This window comes from Rousettus aegyptiacus, unplaced genomic scaffold (genome assembly GCF_014176215.1).
Source record: "Rousettus aegyptiacus isolate mRouAeg1 unplaced genomic scaffold, mRouAeg1.p scaffold_m13_p_13, whole genome shotgun sequence".
In the NCBI taxonomy this organism is placed as follows: domain Eukaryota; kingdom Metazoa; phylum Chordata; class Mammalia; order Chiroptera; family Pteropodidae; genus Rousettus; species Rousettus aegyptiacus.
Genome location: NW_023416288.1, coordinates 78484959 through 78502094, shown reverse-complemented (window position 1 = coordinate 78502094; position 17136 = coordinate 78484959). Strand labels below are relative to the sequence as shown.

Below are 17136 nucleotides of genomic sequence, written 5' to 3'. Positions count from 1 at the left end.
AAAGAGGCAAGTGTGGTCCTTTGAATCACAGAATTCTGGACATTTCTCCTGTCTCAGGCTATAGCACCCCCTTTCTTGACCTTCCCCTGATGCTATATTTGGTGTATATGAAGTCATTCTTCCATTTGAAATTGACCAAGAATTCTTTTCTCGGTGATAGCATTGAGCAGTCAACATTCTTCAGAGGTGTCTTATGAGATGGAGCAAAAACACTATCGCTGGCTATCCACCTAGGTAAAGCCATCACTATCTCAGTAATCTTTCTCATCCTCTTGTCCTCCCTAATGGCTATAATATATTACACACTATTAGGTGGTTCATGATTGTCTCGAAACATTTGAGTAGAGTATGGGTGGAGTGGTGCTGATGTGCATGCATTGCTCCTTAGATATAGTTAATTAAATGTTTAAATAACTTAAGTATTTATACTTTGCTTCTTTCCATAATGGATTCAAGAATGCTGGTTATTTATTACTAATGAATATTTGGAAACTAGTGTACTATTTCCCCTAAATGGACATACATATAATTATTTCTCCTTTGAAAGGGGGAGTCTTGAAATAAAGATAGTAAAGTTTATTAATAAAAAAATATGATTGTTAAGTCCGACATATTTTAGATTGAACACTTTAAATGGCTTTGGGCCACAGATACCAGGGGCCCTGGAATAAAAGCCACTTGATTTTAGGAGCCAGTCGGCAAGCATTACATTAGGTGTGATCTGATGAGGGCAGCTAACATTTATGGCTGTGGAAATGAGCCAGAGGATTCAGGAGCTGCTGTTTTTCTCTTGCTTTGTGACTTTAAGCCAGTTAATTAATCTTTTTACCTAAGAATCTTTTCCTTTTTCTATAAAAGGCAGAAGATATTTGAAGAAATCACTAAGAAATATTCCTTTCTTTGACTTGACCCCTATAAATCTCACATCACAATTTAATAATGTATCTGTTAAATTGATAGACATTTTTTTAAAAGAGATACTTGAAACGTTTTCTGAGCACCACTTCCTTTAACTTCCAACTCTATAACAGCTTTAACTCTAAGAATAGAACATAACATTGAAATGGGCTGTGTACTTCTGGGTTTACATGTAAAAGTTCTTAGAGTGGCTTAATTTGCCTCTGTGGCTAGATACTTAGCCCTTTAATTTCAGTGCAATAATTTATCCATTGTATTCAGTGATGAGACAAATGTGTATCTGATTTTTTAAATTACAATCACAGAGACACCATTCTAACTGAGCTCTGCTTCCTACCAAGATGCCATGTTCATTTTCCTTGCAAGATTATATATGAACAGTGGTTATTGAACTAAGTACACTCACAGAGTTCCTAAAAATAGATATAGGTATATTTCCTTGCACTTACATTTCATCTACACAGTAGCAATTCTTTTTACAGGCGTTAACTCAGAGTGGTATTTGATCCTTTGTAAAGGTTCTTGATTTGGTTCACCTATCAAATTATCCTCAGGAGAAAATATCAGAGATAACCGAAGGCGGCAGAATTAACATAAACATAGTATCCCTCTTTCTTCTCCTGTAACTACCATTTGCTAACTTCTCAATTAATGTTTTGTACCCACCCTCCACTTACCAACACTTCTGCATACGACCTTAATCATTTGACACTTTCTACTAGAATTAGTATACTAGCACCTTGATTAGTATTCGCAGTAATTGCTATTTCACAGATACTTAATAGAATTTATTTATTTTCTTCCAGCAAATTTTTGGGTTGCTTAAGGTCGAGCCCACTTCAATGCTGCAGGAAGACATCTATCTTATCCTAAGATACTTAAATAATGTATTGCTGTGTCAGGTTTAATTTAATTCCTCAAATTGTTTTCTATGTGGAAGGAACACATAGAAAGGGTCATTTTTAAAGGGTGCAAGATGAATAGGTGAAAAAAACTGGGAGGGAGTTTATGATCTCTGACGCAGCAGCAAAGAAGTTCTGAAATGTGGAACTGTTTCTCTGCTGGAAAGGTCTAATTCTCTATTAGTGAATAACAAAAGAGATTTGGGAGGGATAATTTTTCTAGGGGGTTCCAGTTCCTACTCTTTAACATATGGTATCACAAAAATGCATAAATAAATGTGTGCATATTTACACTTAAGTGCATACATGGCAATAACTAAGAACTACAGCAAATATGTCTACAGAATAACTCTATGTTTTGAGATACTAGACAGCAAGCATTTTAAAGACAAGAATTGCACCTTATTTGACTTTCTATCCCCTGACCTCTAGCAAAGTGTCTGGAAATTGTGGTCAATGAATATATGATACTGACTAAGTCAATAATAATAGCAATAAGTAAGCATTGTAATCACATGCCATTATTTATTTAACAGTGACTGAAATGCTATAAGGTATATATTTTTAGTATCCTTATTTTGTAACAATGGAAACTGAGATTTAAAATAATAATTCACTTGTCTGAGGTCTGTCTTTAGAGCCCATGATCACTTAGATCACTAAGACTACCTTTTGAGATGCTTTAATGAAAACGCTAACAAACAAATCATTCACATTTTCCAAAAACATTTTTATAGTTATTAGAAATTGATAGCTTTTACCATTCTCATTGTAAAAGTTTGGTAGTACAGGCAAAAGAGTAACTAAGTAAAGAATAACTAAATAAGTTTATATATAATCAGCAAAGAATATGGAGAAGAATATCATTTTATGTTTTGTCTCAATGCTCTTCCCACAGGATTTAAGTGGAAATAGTTCTTCCAGCTCTTGTACTGACTAGTTTATTAATAATTTCTGTAGTCTAAATTGGATCTTTGACCTTGTCACATTTGGGATCTCATCTTGTCTTTATTGATCCTCCTTTTGAGCCTGGATCTCTGCTTAATATAATTTCAACTGATCGGATAGTACTGTACTAACTTTTGGGAAGATCACACAAAAAGCAATGCTGAGGACAATTTTTCACAGAGTGAGGTCTACAGTTGCCTTCTCATCTTCTGTATTAGTCAAAACCAAAAAGGATGAGCCTTTACAAACATATATCTACTCTTCATTCATCTCAGAAGTTTATGAAATAGTCATTCCTTAATAATTCAATTTAAAACCTGAGCAGCACTCGGAGGGAAAGACTACCACTGAGGGGGTAAGCTTCCTGATTTAGTTAGACAAAGCATAGAGAAAACAAACCAAATACCCTTTGTCATTTCTCTCTAAGTCATTTCCTTTCTGTACAGAAGAAAAGATTTTCCTATAAAATGTTCCTGTTGGGCATTCTGTAGACTTGTGCCTTTAAAGGTGATACTTGGTCTCATCTGCAGAGATTTATAAATTGTTCTTTAAATTTCTGGTTAGAAATTTATATTTATGAATAAAATGCATGTTAGGTTTAAATTTTATTTTAATTATTTTTTCTAATTATAATTACATTCTTATTCTAAAAATTATGGAAAGTGCAAAAAAGAGAAAATGAAACAAGTTATGATTCTTTTTTGTTATATTACTAAAATTAAATCTCAGATTGCTTCAAAAGGAGAAATTCTGGAAGTAAAGATATAGATACCTTTTTTGTCTTAAGAGGTAGAGGAGCCAAATAAGGAAATGGAATTCAAAGCAGTATATATACACATGAAATCAAGAGTCAGAATGGTGAAGGGAATAAACATCATTACATACAATAGAGTTTCTGGGGTTTTGCAGAATCTAGGCCCCCCTCTTAGCCACCAACATCAACAGTGTCCAGAGATGGTCATAACTAACAATGTGTTGGAAATGCCTCTCCTGGCATAGCACTTTGGAATCCACAAATCACTTATTGTATCTTCATAGCTTTTCTGTGAACTAGAATTTATCCTTCTTCTAAAGATAAGAACACTGAGTCTCAGAGAGGTTAAATGGTTTTACCAAAACCACAAGACTAACAAGTGATAAAATTAGGACTAAAAACTAGCTCTTCTGACCCCTAAGCAAGTGCTTATTTTTTAGATATAGCTGCTTCCATATAATAATAATGTGTTGATCACAAGCACAGTAAAGCTAACATTTATTGAGCACTTATTATGTGCTTGGCACTGTCCTAAATACTTTTCATGCATTCATTCATTTAATAATACGATGTAGTAATCCCCCAAAAGTTCACAAAATAAAAACCTTTCTGCATTAACAAATATGTAATTTCCTCTGATATTATGCAAAGTTATCACCTTCACGGTTCTAGAATTCCAGAGACTTTATACTAGATTGTGCGAAATGCTAGACAGGAGCATGGAAGAAACAGATGGCTACCCTCAGGCCTAGAAAGGAGAAAATGGATCCTGACTAGGGAGACAAATCAGTATTATTTTATAAAATAAAATGGCTTATATTGTTTCCCTGCTTCAAACATATTCTAAACAAAGAAAACAGGATTTTTCTCATCTTTTTCTAATTTGATGCTATTGGGAAGTACAATTGTCTTTTAATTTGATTATATAGAGTCAGATTACAGAGAATTAGCAATATTTCATTGTTTTTAAATTCCAGTTTAGTTGTTTCTATGCAAATCACTTATTAAGGAATAATAAGTGAGTTTCATTTCAGCACAAGACAACAATATTTAGTTTTAGTAATGACTAATAGATTTATGTATAAAACCCAAACCTACTCAATAAAATACTGTGGAAACTTCTTCAGATTTTTCCCTCCTTTTGTTCCTGGCCCAGAGATTCTCATATAGCTTTTAAAAATGGGTTCCTCACCTGTATTGAACACCTGTTGTTCTCAGTTTCACATCTTTTCAGCCCACTTTTCTATAACCCTTGCTGTGGTAATCAGCTACAAACAGGTGTAATCTGACAGCACCAGCTCTTTACTGCACCACAAATCTCTAACTTTTTGTCCTGAGAGTTTTTGATCAAAGCACAGATAATTGTGGGAAACTGCCCAGCACCCACACATCAGCAACCTATGAATTCAAGGGAGTCAACACTCTTGACCAGTGGGTAAAATGTGCAGATAAATAATGTCTTCTTCTATTTTTCAGGTAAGCAATTCTGAAGCAAATACTGTAAGGCTTCCCTGAGGGTCCTGAAAGAAGGGAGCTCCAGTTGCCCTCAGCATCACCAAAAGAAGAGTACTCTTTCGCACTGTCTTGAATCCCTTCCATGGTTCACTCTCCCCAACCTCCATTCCTGTTCCCTGGAATAACTTTTAATATAGGCTACCAATAACAATACCTGGCATCCACTCTGCTTTCTGAGTAGAGTCTCTTGTATTGGTTTTATTTTCTTCCTTATTTTATTCTTCCTGTGCCTCGCTCCTGACCCTTGGAATCACTTCCCCCAAAACAAACTACCTGCACACAAACCCTGGCCTGGTCTCTGCCAAGGGGAACCCAGGCTAAGACACAAAACATTGCTATGTCCTATGTCAAATGATACCAACCCAGAGGTAACAGAAATATGTTTATGTCAAATTTAGTTTTCCTGAGAGTGGGCACCCACCCATATATCCTGTCCTTGAATCATACTCCTAAGATATTCTTGCAGATTTTTCACTTTAAACTGTAAAAAAAGAATTTTTTAAATGGGTTTTCATGTATTCAAGAACCAAAGGTTAAAGCAGTCCCTGTTGATTACGGTTAGAACCTTTGCTATGAATCATTCACAAGTCTTAGATAATGAGGTCAAAGTCTGCCTTTTATTTTCTATATATTGTCCCTAGCTCTTTTTTATGAAACAGAGAACTTGGGCTTGCTGACCAAACCTGGTATGTCTTGGAATCTGCAGAGTAAGGACTACGTAATTTCGTGGTTGAGTTTACAACCACTGTGCAAGACAATAGTATATAGAGAAATATCTTTTGAGACACACACACACACACACACACACATCTACAAGATTTCAAAACAATTTTCATTGTAACAAAACATAGTAGAAAAAGAGCAGGTGTGCTGAAATGAGAGCGAGGCAAAAAATGCTAGAACAAAGTTTTTTTTATTATTATTATTACTGCATTTAGGGTTTAGGGTAAACTATTTAATAGCATAATAAGGTAGTTCGTGAAGGTCCACATTTTGTTTCTTGAAAAATTTCTCCTAATGGTTGCTAAAAAAATAGAAAAATAACTATTTCATTCTCATGTTTTATCAGAGAATAAAAACAAGTATTTTGCTTAAAATCTTCCCTCTCTATCCAGAAGTCTCATGTCTGTCACCTTATGTCATCTCCTAAAATGTGTTGGAGATGCTGATGTGGATCATAATGACATCACATAATAAAAATAATATCCAGTTATTTGTATCTAGGTTACTTGAGGTAAAGTTACTTGATAATCAATGATTTAATAATCAGGAAGAAGAATTAGCCATAATATTAAACTTGTCCATCACAAAAAAGCAGATGTTATAATCAAAATTTAAGAACTAAAATATTTTGGGCTATTGTATTAGTTTTCTAAGGCTACCATAACAAAGTGCCACATAGTGTGTGGCTTAACAAAACAAAATTTATTCTCTCACAGTTCTGGAGTCCAGAAGTCCAAAATCAAGGTGTCGGCAGGACCATGTTCTCTCTGAAAGCTTCAAGGGAGGATCTTTTTTTGTCTCCCAGTTTCTGCTAGCCCCAGGCATTTCTTGGTTATGGCAGCATCTCTCTAATCTCTAACTCAGTTATCACTTGGCCATCTTTTCCCCATATGTCTCTGCATCATCATCCCTCTGTGTATGTCTGTCTCTGTGTCCAGATTTTTCCTTTTTATAAGGACACCAGTAATATTGGATTAGCACCCATCTTAATGACCTCATCTTAACTAATTACATTTACAATGGTCCTAGTTGTAAATTCAGTCACACTCTGAAGTACTGAGGGACAGGACATCAACATATCTTTTGGAGGTACACAATTATAACCCATAACAGCTATAATCTTTGCAAGAATCTTACAAAAAATCCTTCTAGTTCTAAGTTCTCAAAATGAGCTCATCTCAACTTGTGAGAATTTCGCTGTTCACCCCGATGGCTCTATGTGAGGACACTTTGGAGGGCCATGAGAATACAGGGAATTAGGATACCATAATTGTCCTTGGTCATCAATTCATCAATTCATCACTTTCATCAATTCATCACTTTCTGGTATCTCTGCCCAATGACAGAGACCATTCTATTGATGCAATAATGTGTATTTATTGCCATAGAACAAATATTACTAAAAGTTTACTTCTAATTCTTCATCTCGTCTTTTGTGTGGCTTTTGCTACAGCCAAATTTTACTACTAGTGGATATAATTATGAAAAGAAATCATTGATAATGTGATGACATTCCAAAAGAAAGAAAAAAATTCAAGCCAGTAGTTGCATCAAGACAGAAGGGTTCCAAGGTGAACTAACTGGATATCAGCGTGCACAGACAAAGGCAGAGTTACCACAATATAAGTGAATTCAAATTTTTAAAAATAAATTTCAGTGAAAAGGAAAAGGAACTTAAAGCATCTTGTTGACACAATCTGTAATAATGTTTGCACTTATGATATTGTTATTTTTTTCTTTCAATTTCTTTTTTTCATTGGACCTCATTAGCAAGGAGTTTCTTGTGGTACAAGTGTTAGTGGAAACTCACTCTGGGATATTGGGATTCTTTTATAGATCATAGAGGTCTTTGGTAGAATGTATGAGGAATACAGTCATAACAGAAGGAAAGAAATCTGTACTAAATCAAAACTCAACTTTAACCTTAAACAAGTGACAAAAATAGCCATTAAACAATTTGTTGGAAGATTTCTAAACAACCCAAGCCATGTTTAAAATGTAGTAGAAATTAGAAAGGACAGTTCAAAAAATATGTGTACATATAAGTACATGTGTATATATGTATGTATATGTACAATTATATACCTATATACATCCCACATATACGCATCTATGTGGTTGTGAGTACCAATTTTCAGAAAACATGCAAATGGGGTGATAGCCTATTCTTTTCCTTCCAGTGTTGTCAAAACTTGTTCACCAGTTTCTAGAGTTAAATGGACTTTGATACATTTTTTTTTTTTTTTGAGAGGATTCTGGGATGAGGTAAGCAGTATTAGGAATCCAGATCCTTGAGAAAAATCATTTACAAAAGAATAATTGAGACAATTGTAATGCACCAGAAACAGTGCATATGAACTGTTTTGAGATGCCAGATGTACTGATTCAACTTAGGAAGCAGTATGAATAGGGTAATTATATGCCCCAGAGCACTTTGCTGAGGGCATTCCCAGTTTATGCTGTAGTACATACAGAATCTGAAGACAAACTGCTGTTAAGATTTTACTTCATCCACACATCAAATAAGTCAATAAAACTTGAAACCTCAGTTTTCTCATCTGTAAAATAAAAATACTCGTGATAACAATACTTATATCCTGGGGTTGTTGTAAGGCTGGCCTACTAGCATTGATTAATAAAGTATGGGCCAATAAATATTAGTTATTATTTTTATTATTACTCTATGATATTTTCAGGATTTAAAACAAGTAGTACAAGAACCAAACTTCCCGTTCCAAAGCCACGTTAGAGATACACCTCTACTTGTCCCCTCTACATCAGTCACCATTCTCAGTCTCTCATAGCGGTGTCCCTGAAAAATTTATAACCCAGATCTTTTTCCTTTGCCAGAAGCGCAGCCATTGGCTTCCTTTACATTTCTAGTTATAAACATTTCACGTTTGAAACAAACCCTATCATTACCCACTAATTTTAAATTAAAATTTTGAAAATAGCTTATCAGATTTCATAGGAAGTCACATCCGTCACTCTGGGATTGCCAAGAAAGAGGGATCCTGGAACTCTTCTTAATATGTCCTCTCTTCTTATCTGAGTGGGGGTTCATGCTTGTACAGCCTGCATCTTGGCCAGGAAGGCTTACCTCTGGTAGGAAGGTTAGATGGGAAAGCAATGAAATCATAGCTGGGAACGGATGCCTGTGTGCTGGTGGTACAATGGTCCTGCAATATTAGTGTTCCTGCAGAGAGAGATGACGGTAAAAATGATGCTTTAATTGCCCTCAACACTGCAACTCAGTTCATGGAGAATAGAAAACTATTATTTAAACAGATGGCAAACCTGCCCATCCATAACCAGGCATTTAATGAGATAAAACACAGCAGCCAGGGCTGTAGGTATGTAAGTCCAGAGCATTTTGGAAGACAATAATTTAATTGCTCTTCTATTTTTGTGAAAAGCTGTTCCCAAATACTTACCTTGCCCTCTATTTTACCTTCCTGTTGTCTCTTTATTTTTATCTTTCTTGCCTTTCTGGTGTTTGAATCATGATAAGATGGATAGTTTCTTTCACTGACTCCCTGTGCCAGTTTTAAAACTGTGAATATAATTAAGGCAGCCTGGTGAAGCTGAAGGCATATGGACTCTAATGTCAGAGAGCCCTGGGTATGACCAGCAATTGAGTGGAAGTTTCCTCTTCTATAAATGGTCATAATCTCTATTTCATAGCACTTTTGTAAAGTTTGAACAATGTAACAATAAAAAAAAAGTCAAGTATAGTTCCTAACCCTTAGTGGATATGCAATTTAAAAAAAAAAATACTACTATTATTACTATTATGCCTAACTTTTCTTACATGATGTCAAATTTAGGCTCTCCTGAGTGGTTCTTCTCAATTTATTTTAGGCCTTCAACATAATACCCAGGTTCATGCTCAAGGAAATATAATACATGGTAGAGTCATGACCACTTTATTATTTCACTTATTGCCCCATCTGAATTTTCTTATCCCCTATAAAAACACTGCTCTTTGTACTGCCTCAAGGGGCAGAAGACCCACCAGTTAATTCTAATCAGTGGATAAGTCCTATATATATTCAATTAAAGTCAATTAGATTCAATTCTGCAAGTGTCTACATGTGTAAAAACTGAATGCTATCTGTGTAATGAGCTAGGCATAAGACATGAGCCCTGCCTTTTAGGGTCTACCAGAAATACTTGTACCTGAATATATAAAACTAGTTCTTTCTTGGGAAAAAAAAATCCTCTCTTGGATAAATCACCCTGTTTCTATTATGTCTTAGATACAATTCCCAGTGGTACCCTTTGATGTTTCTGAAGTACTCTAGCATCATGTTTGAAGTATCTAGATATTATTTTTTAAGTATTCTAGCATCATATCTGAAGTATGCTAGCATCAGTCTTTGGAGAAGAAGTTCTTCTATCATGAGGTTTTAGTGCATGCAGTTAGAAATAGAATAACTACCTATACTCTATTTTCCAAAGCGCAAAAATAAAATTATAAAGCAAACCAGCAGTCAAAAGGAAAAAAAAAAGTGATAAATATGACAGCAGGGTGCCCATCAGCGAAGATAGCCTGAAAATGGAGCACAATTCACAGTCAGGAATGAGCTGTCTAACATTAAGTCACCGATGCAAAGTCTGAACTAGGAGGCAGAGAAGTGGAGAGTGTGAGGGGAACTTGAGTTCAGGGGTTGTTTGACCATGAGTGGCTCAATGCCTGAAGGGTCAATGGTGTCACCCAACAGGAAGGCAAACTGGGAACAGTGATTACCCATGGGCAGGTGAGAGAAAAAGGGGAGGGGATTGCACAACACAGTTCAGCACTTTGTAGTTTAAACAGTGAGCTGTTAGGGGGGGTCCTTTTTGAACAGCCATTCACTGGTCTACAGGTATGCCTCGGCTGGTCCTCTTAAGGTGCTACTCAAGGTGTCCACCCCAGGAAGAGCTCCATGGTCCACACCTGGTGAATGTGGCCTCTCATTCCCCTTAGTTAACAACACTTGTTTAACTAGCAAAGCAGAACCATATCACAAAGTTCTGATTTAAGAGATGACTTCATTTTAGCATTAGTGAATCTATAGATAAAATATTGATTAAAAAAACCTTATGGTTTTATTAACATTGTAAGAGTTCAAGGAATTATAGCTTTTAACATCTCTTTCTTATTTCATTATAGGGAAACAATTTGTGTGTATATCCTCTCTTTCCAAATTCCAATCTAAACCAAACCAGAGAACTTTCTTCACTCTACTTAGCTATAGCTTATCTTAACAGTTTCAGGCTAATGCTGAATTTTCTGTAAAATGGGCCAGCTTTTTGCCCTAGGGCAGAGAGAAACTTGTAAGGCACCAGAGCCAAATTGGAATACTTTTAGGGATCAGAAACCAACATTAATGGCAGAGTTAAAGGGCAATAAAAAACAGTAGAGTTGGTAGCTAAAAAAGGAAATGAAGGCCCTACCAAAGGAAATTCAAATGCAAGTTTCTATTTTATATGTAAGAAATAAAACTCTTTTGCAGGCTGAATTTGATTAAAAGCTTTTATTTGCAACCTTGTTTAAATGATTCAATAGATAATTTACAATCTAAATTTTTATTGCTAGGAATTTTTAAGCTTTGTTTATAAAAAGAGACAGTGGTTGCTTTTCAAAATTTTCTTATTTCAGTATATCCAACTTAACTTTAATAAATTTAGAACTATTTTTTTGCAACCTCTATCTGATCTCTTTTGTTCCCACTATTTTTTTCATACCAAAAGACTGGGCATAGCCTACTAAGCAGTAGGCTCAGAGATAACTTGCTTAATTGTATATGTTTGAGTATTTGAAATTAATTAAGCACACAAGGTACACACTTCAACATTGATCAAGCTAATTCATTAAATTATTACTTTTCTATTAACTCTTAATTCACTGACCATTTAAAGAACACCTCCTGGTGGGCAGATGGGTGGACACTAGGTATAAAGCTCCTAAGGACTTTTATTCCACAAAACACAATGAGGTAATGCTATAATGGATATGATTAAAGGAGGTTTTTGCCAGTTTTCTAGTCTAGAAAATGAGAGAAAAACATTCCAGATATCTACAGAAATACTATAAAGCAATATCTTAGAGTATAAAATTTAGTTTAACTCATGGTTTTTATGTATAACCTTTGCTTATAATGAAATTGGTTTTGTGGTTTCTAAGACTGATCTGATAGTTTCAGAAACCAGGCACTTCTTTTGGAATGATAAGAAAATGTTCTGCCCCAGGACCTAGAACAGTGCCTAGCACATAGTACATATTCAATCAATATTTGCTGAATAACTAGATGACTGGATCATTCAAGATTCCGTTAAGAGGACTGGAGAGCTTGTATTTGACACATAAAGCACCTGATAAATACATTGAGCAGTTTTCACAGAGTCTGAGAGACATCACTGAGCTCAACAGACTTCTTCTATTTGAGAAGAGACACCTTCATGACAATTTAGCTCTGGGTAGGAAGATGTTGAATAAGAAACATAAGTTTGGGGGGAGTTTATTTTTACCCTTTCAATAACATAAATATTTCAACCTATGAAATTAAACTGGCAGATTTGTATTAGATCTTCATTACATCTCAGAATAGCCGTTTTGAGTACACTGTGAATCCAAGTTTTAGAGTGGTGGGGCTGATTTGATTACTGTTTGTATTTGAAATTAGATTTATAATATCTATGCTTTCCAAATTTCTTTCTTTTAAAATAATATTTGGCTTATCCCAGTATTAAACATGCAATATTAGGTCGACACTAACAATAAGATATGTGGTATCAACTAAGCTACATGTCATAGCTAAAAAGCACATAACTATTGATCCCAGGCTGTTAGAAAACAGTTTAAATTTCAAACATTCTGTCCTGACCTGCTTATAATATTAAAATTAGTTATTACTGGTTGAACATTATTCTTTGTGGGACCCATGTCAGGGGCTTCATTTATATTGTCTCTCATTTTAAAGGTGGCTGTTATTATATACATGTTAATGTCAATAACTGATGTATAAAGAGAAGAACGAATTGTTTCAGCATCACACTCAAAGTGTCAAAGTCCTTGTGGACATTTGTACTTAATTGGTTTTGTGCTTTGCTTTTGGGTCCTGAAAATATGGAGTTCATTTACTAAGACTTATTTTATCACACGCAGTCACAGCTATATAAAAGGTATAAAATAAAACAGAAGTTAAGCAAAAAAAGCACAATAGCAATCGACCAAAGTCCTCCCCTGGTGTTTACACTTATAGGCACCCAGGCCTTCTGTCAGTTTTCTCCATACACAATTCTTTGCACTTTCACACATGCTGTTCCTTCTGTCTGGAGCGTAGTTCTCTAAATTATCACCATCTTTCTATGTCACCTCAATCTAAATCAGGTCACCCTCTAATTTTTCCTTGGTACCCTGTTATTTATAGCACTTTCTACAGTTTTATTTTATATTTAATTTGTGTTTATTTTGTTAAGGTCTATTTTTCCCACAAAAGCAGGAACCACATTTGTTCGTGTCTTAGCTTAGGCTACTATAACAAAATATTATAGACTGAGTAGCTTAAATAACAGGCATTTAGTTCTCACAGTTCTGAAGGCTGGAAAATTTGAGATCACGGTGCTAGCATTGTTAGGTTCTGGGGAGAACCCTCTTACTGTCTTGCAGACAGCTGCCTTCTTGCTGTATCTTCACATAATGAAGGGAAAGAGAGATTGAGAGCAAGAGCAAAATGCAAGCTTTCTCTCTTCTTTTCTTATAAGGGTACTAATCCTATTAGGGGATTCCGCCCTGATGATATCGTTTAAACCTAAGGCTCCCAAAGGCCTCACCTTTAAATATCATCATATAGGGAATTAGAGCTTCAACATATGAACTTTAAGAAGACATACTTCAGTCCATAGCGGTTCACATTGAACAGTGTTCAACATATCATAGGCTCCCAACAAAAATTTGGTGAAGGAAGGAAGGAAGGAAGGAAGGAAGAAAGGAAGGAAGGAAGGAAGGAAGGAAAGAAGGAAGGAAGGATAAAATGAATGAAAAATGTCCAGAGATCTCTTTGGAAGTTGCTAAATTATAATCAGGAACCAGAATTGATAAAGTGCTCCAGTATCAAAGTAAGTATGGCCTTTCCAAGTCAAGGATACGGAACTCAGAAGCTGCAAAGAAACCAAGGCTATAAGTGAAAAGGACAGCAGAGTGGTACCTAGAGATCTCCAAAGCAATGCAGGAACCGGTGGATTATATCCCACTTTTGGACCTAACCACAGGGAGCTCTGACTTTTTCGTCATCTTCACTCTCAAGGAGGGCCAACTATATGATTTGCAGGGCTCAGGAAAACTGAGAATGCAGTATTCCTTGTTCAAAAAGCAGCAAAGAGTGCCATTAAAAGTGATAAAATATGAAGCCTGTTTCTTTTTTTATGGTCTTTCTTGATGTGTTGTTGTTGTTATTGTTTTTTTTTTTTTTTGCTGTTTAATGTTTTAAAGAAAGGAAAAATTAAATATTTTAATTATCAGCATGAATTTTAGCATTGTGCACCGAGAGATTTAGATACAATAAGAGGATTTAACTTCAAATCAAAATCACCAAAATCACACAATTCATATTTCATACCTCATACATGCATATTTATTTCATTCTTATCAGAACAATAGAAACACTGCACAAACCTAGCTCAACTATGTTCATTTATGTATTTTTTATGTGTACATTTTACTAACACTGTCTACTTTGGCTTATTTTGAGTAAGGAAGGGCAGAAAGGAAAAACATCTATTGGTTGCCCTATTTTTCCCTTTTCTTCATGTTATCGTTTTCAGTTTAAGTGGTTGGCTACTACAGGAAAGTACTAGGAATAAAAAAGCTATGAGAGAATTCCTTGGTTGTTTTTGTCTTAGAACACTATTTCTTCTTTCTCGTTTTGACAGAAAGTGTGCCCTCTCAGGGCTGTCAGCGCATCCACATAACATACTTACCTTGTCCTCAAAATGAGTTTCATTAATCTCCCACACATCACACATCATGAGTCCAGTGGAATTCTGTGCTGGAGGTGCATCTGGATGTTACAGGCAAATAGGGTGATGAGGAATCCATCATCATGCTTTGTTGTTCATTGGACTTAATTACAAAACAGAAGTTCACAATCAATGATGACAGGAGAAAGAAGAAATGGAGAAGATGGTAAAAAGAGGTAGATGGGAAAGGGAAAACCAAGATTAAGTCAGTTGTCTGAAATTTCATATAATCTTTCTTCTTTGTCTCCACTTTTTCTCCTAGTTTTTCATTTTTTAGTAGAGGTAGAGAGCACTCTTTCTATTTCCCCTCTGAATCACAGCGTTTCAAAAGAAGAAGCTGATACCTTTTCTTCATTTTAATTAGGATCAATAAGGCACAAGTGGTCATGGGGCTGAGACCAGCCACCCTAAAGCTGGCTGCTCCCTGTGGTCTTGTACAGGACACTTGTTCTTTTTAAAATCATACATTTTCACTTAATAGTTTAAACCATTTTTTAAAGGTCACATGAGTTTAGGCACTAAATAGATTGTTAGATAAATGAACATCAGAACTATTTTTTTTTGCTAACAATAAAAATGCTCTTGTAATTAACATCCTTAAATAAGGAAATATTTTAAATTAAAGATATATGGTTAAACAATCTCTGCCTTATAAATAATAATGTTTGATAATTATTCCTCACCAGAAACTAAAGAATTGGTGTTTCCCATGCATAAACATAGATAACTAGTCTACTTGCACAAATAGCATTACACAGCACAAATAGCATTACACAGCAGAAATACTTTCATTATTTAAATATTATATTAAGAAAATCCTTTTTTTAAAAAAAGGGTCTTTCTATACTTTACATCACACAAAAATGTAAGGTTACATGTGCAAACTGTATAAAAAGCTTGTTAAATATCCTTATAATAAAAAAAGGCTGGGAAAACTAGAGTCATATCTTATCAAAACAATCTAAGAGATCTTAAGAATGCTGCATTGCTAGTAATACATAAATATACACGAACATGAGCAAGAATCCAAGTAAAGAAACAGTTCTTATTCATAGGACTGACAGTTTTATTATTATACTAGCTTGAAATAACATATAATGGTGTGTGAGTGTGCACTGGAATTTCTAAAAGCAGCTTTTAAGATAGGCTTGATGTGAAAAGGGTTGAACTCTCTTCTTTGAATTCTGGAGGATGGTGTCTCCTGGGGATAAAAGGAAAAAGTAGAGATAAACTTTTAATGCAATCTCTATTCTTGACACTGTTGCATTTATTCATTCAGCTGTATTTACTGTGCAGCCAGGTTCTATGGGTACAGTGATGGTCTTGATAAATATATATTCTGCCCTCAAGAAGCTCAGAAGCAAGAAATAGTATTCCCCATGGTGGGTGTCACAAGGAAGCAAAATGCATTTAACATTTACTAGGAGAACCTAACAAGACCAAGGAAGAGATATCAAAACTAAGGGCTCAGGAATAAGAAACACAGAATAGGTTTAGAGTCTGGGAGTAGAGAATGCTGTATCAGTAAGAATTCTGAGAAATCTCTGGGACAGGTTCCCTCAATTTTTATTAACCATGAACTGAGACTCCTTTTAGTTGATCTTCAAAAGACTGGCTAAATTAGTAAAAAAAAAAAAATCTAAGACTAAAAAAGTTAAGTGTTTGTTAAGATACTTTAGGTGTTGGTTTGAAATCTGAATATATATAAATAACAGATGAGGTTGAATCAAAAGGTAAACTAGCTGCGTACACTTCATGGGGACCAGTAGGAATGACAACTTTCCTTAATGGGCTACACAGAAAAGAAGTGCAGTACCTTTTCTCTGAGCTATGTCTTCTGGATCCAGGGAACTCCCTCCTTTCTGGGCGAGGGAGTTGGCAGTAAATAAAATTAGACCTGAATGTGTATGTGTGTTTCTAGGTGTTATATACAACTAAAGCAACCCAAGACATATCTATGCTGAGGTCTATGACTGTATTAGTCAGGGTTCTCCAGAGAAACACAACCAATAAAAAAATATTTGTTTGTTTGTTTGTTTATTATAGGAATTGGCTCATACAGTTATGTAGGCTGAGCAGCTCCACAATCTACCATCTACAATCTGGAGAACCAAGAAAACCAATAATTCAGTCTGAGTATGAGGACCTGAGAACCAACGGAACAAACTGTTGGTGTAAGTCCCAGTCCTAGTCCAAAGGCCTGAGAACCAAGAATGCCTATGTCTGAGGGCAGAAGATGAATGTTTTCATAATGGGAGCAAATTTACCCTTTCTTAGCCTTCTCGTCCTATTCAGGCTCTCAATCAATTGGATGATGACCACCCACAATGAGGAGGGGAGTTTTCTGAATGGATGATATTATATTACACATAC

General features: G+C 35.3%; 1 pseudogene; it reads right to left on the bottom strand.

The window, feature by feature from the left end:
* LOC118610682 overlaps positions 1-14769 on the bottom strand; it is a 34618-nt pseudogene extending 19849 nt beyond the window's left edge.
* Positions 14770-17136: the final 2367 nt, after the last annotated feature.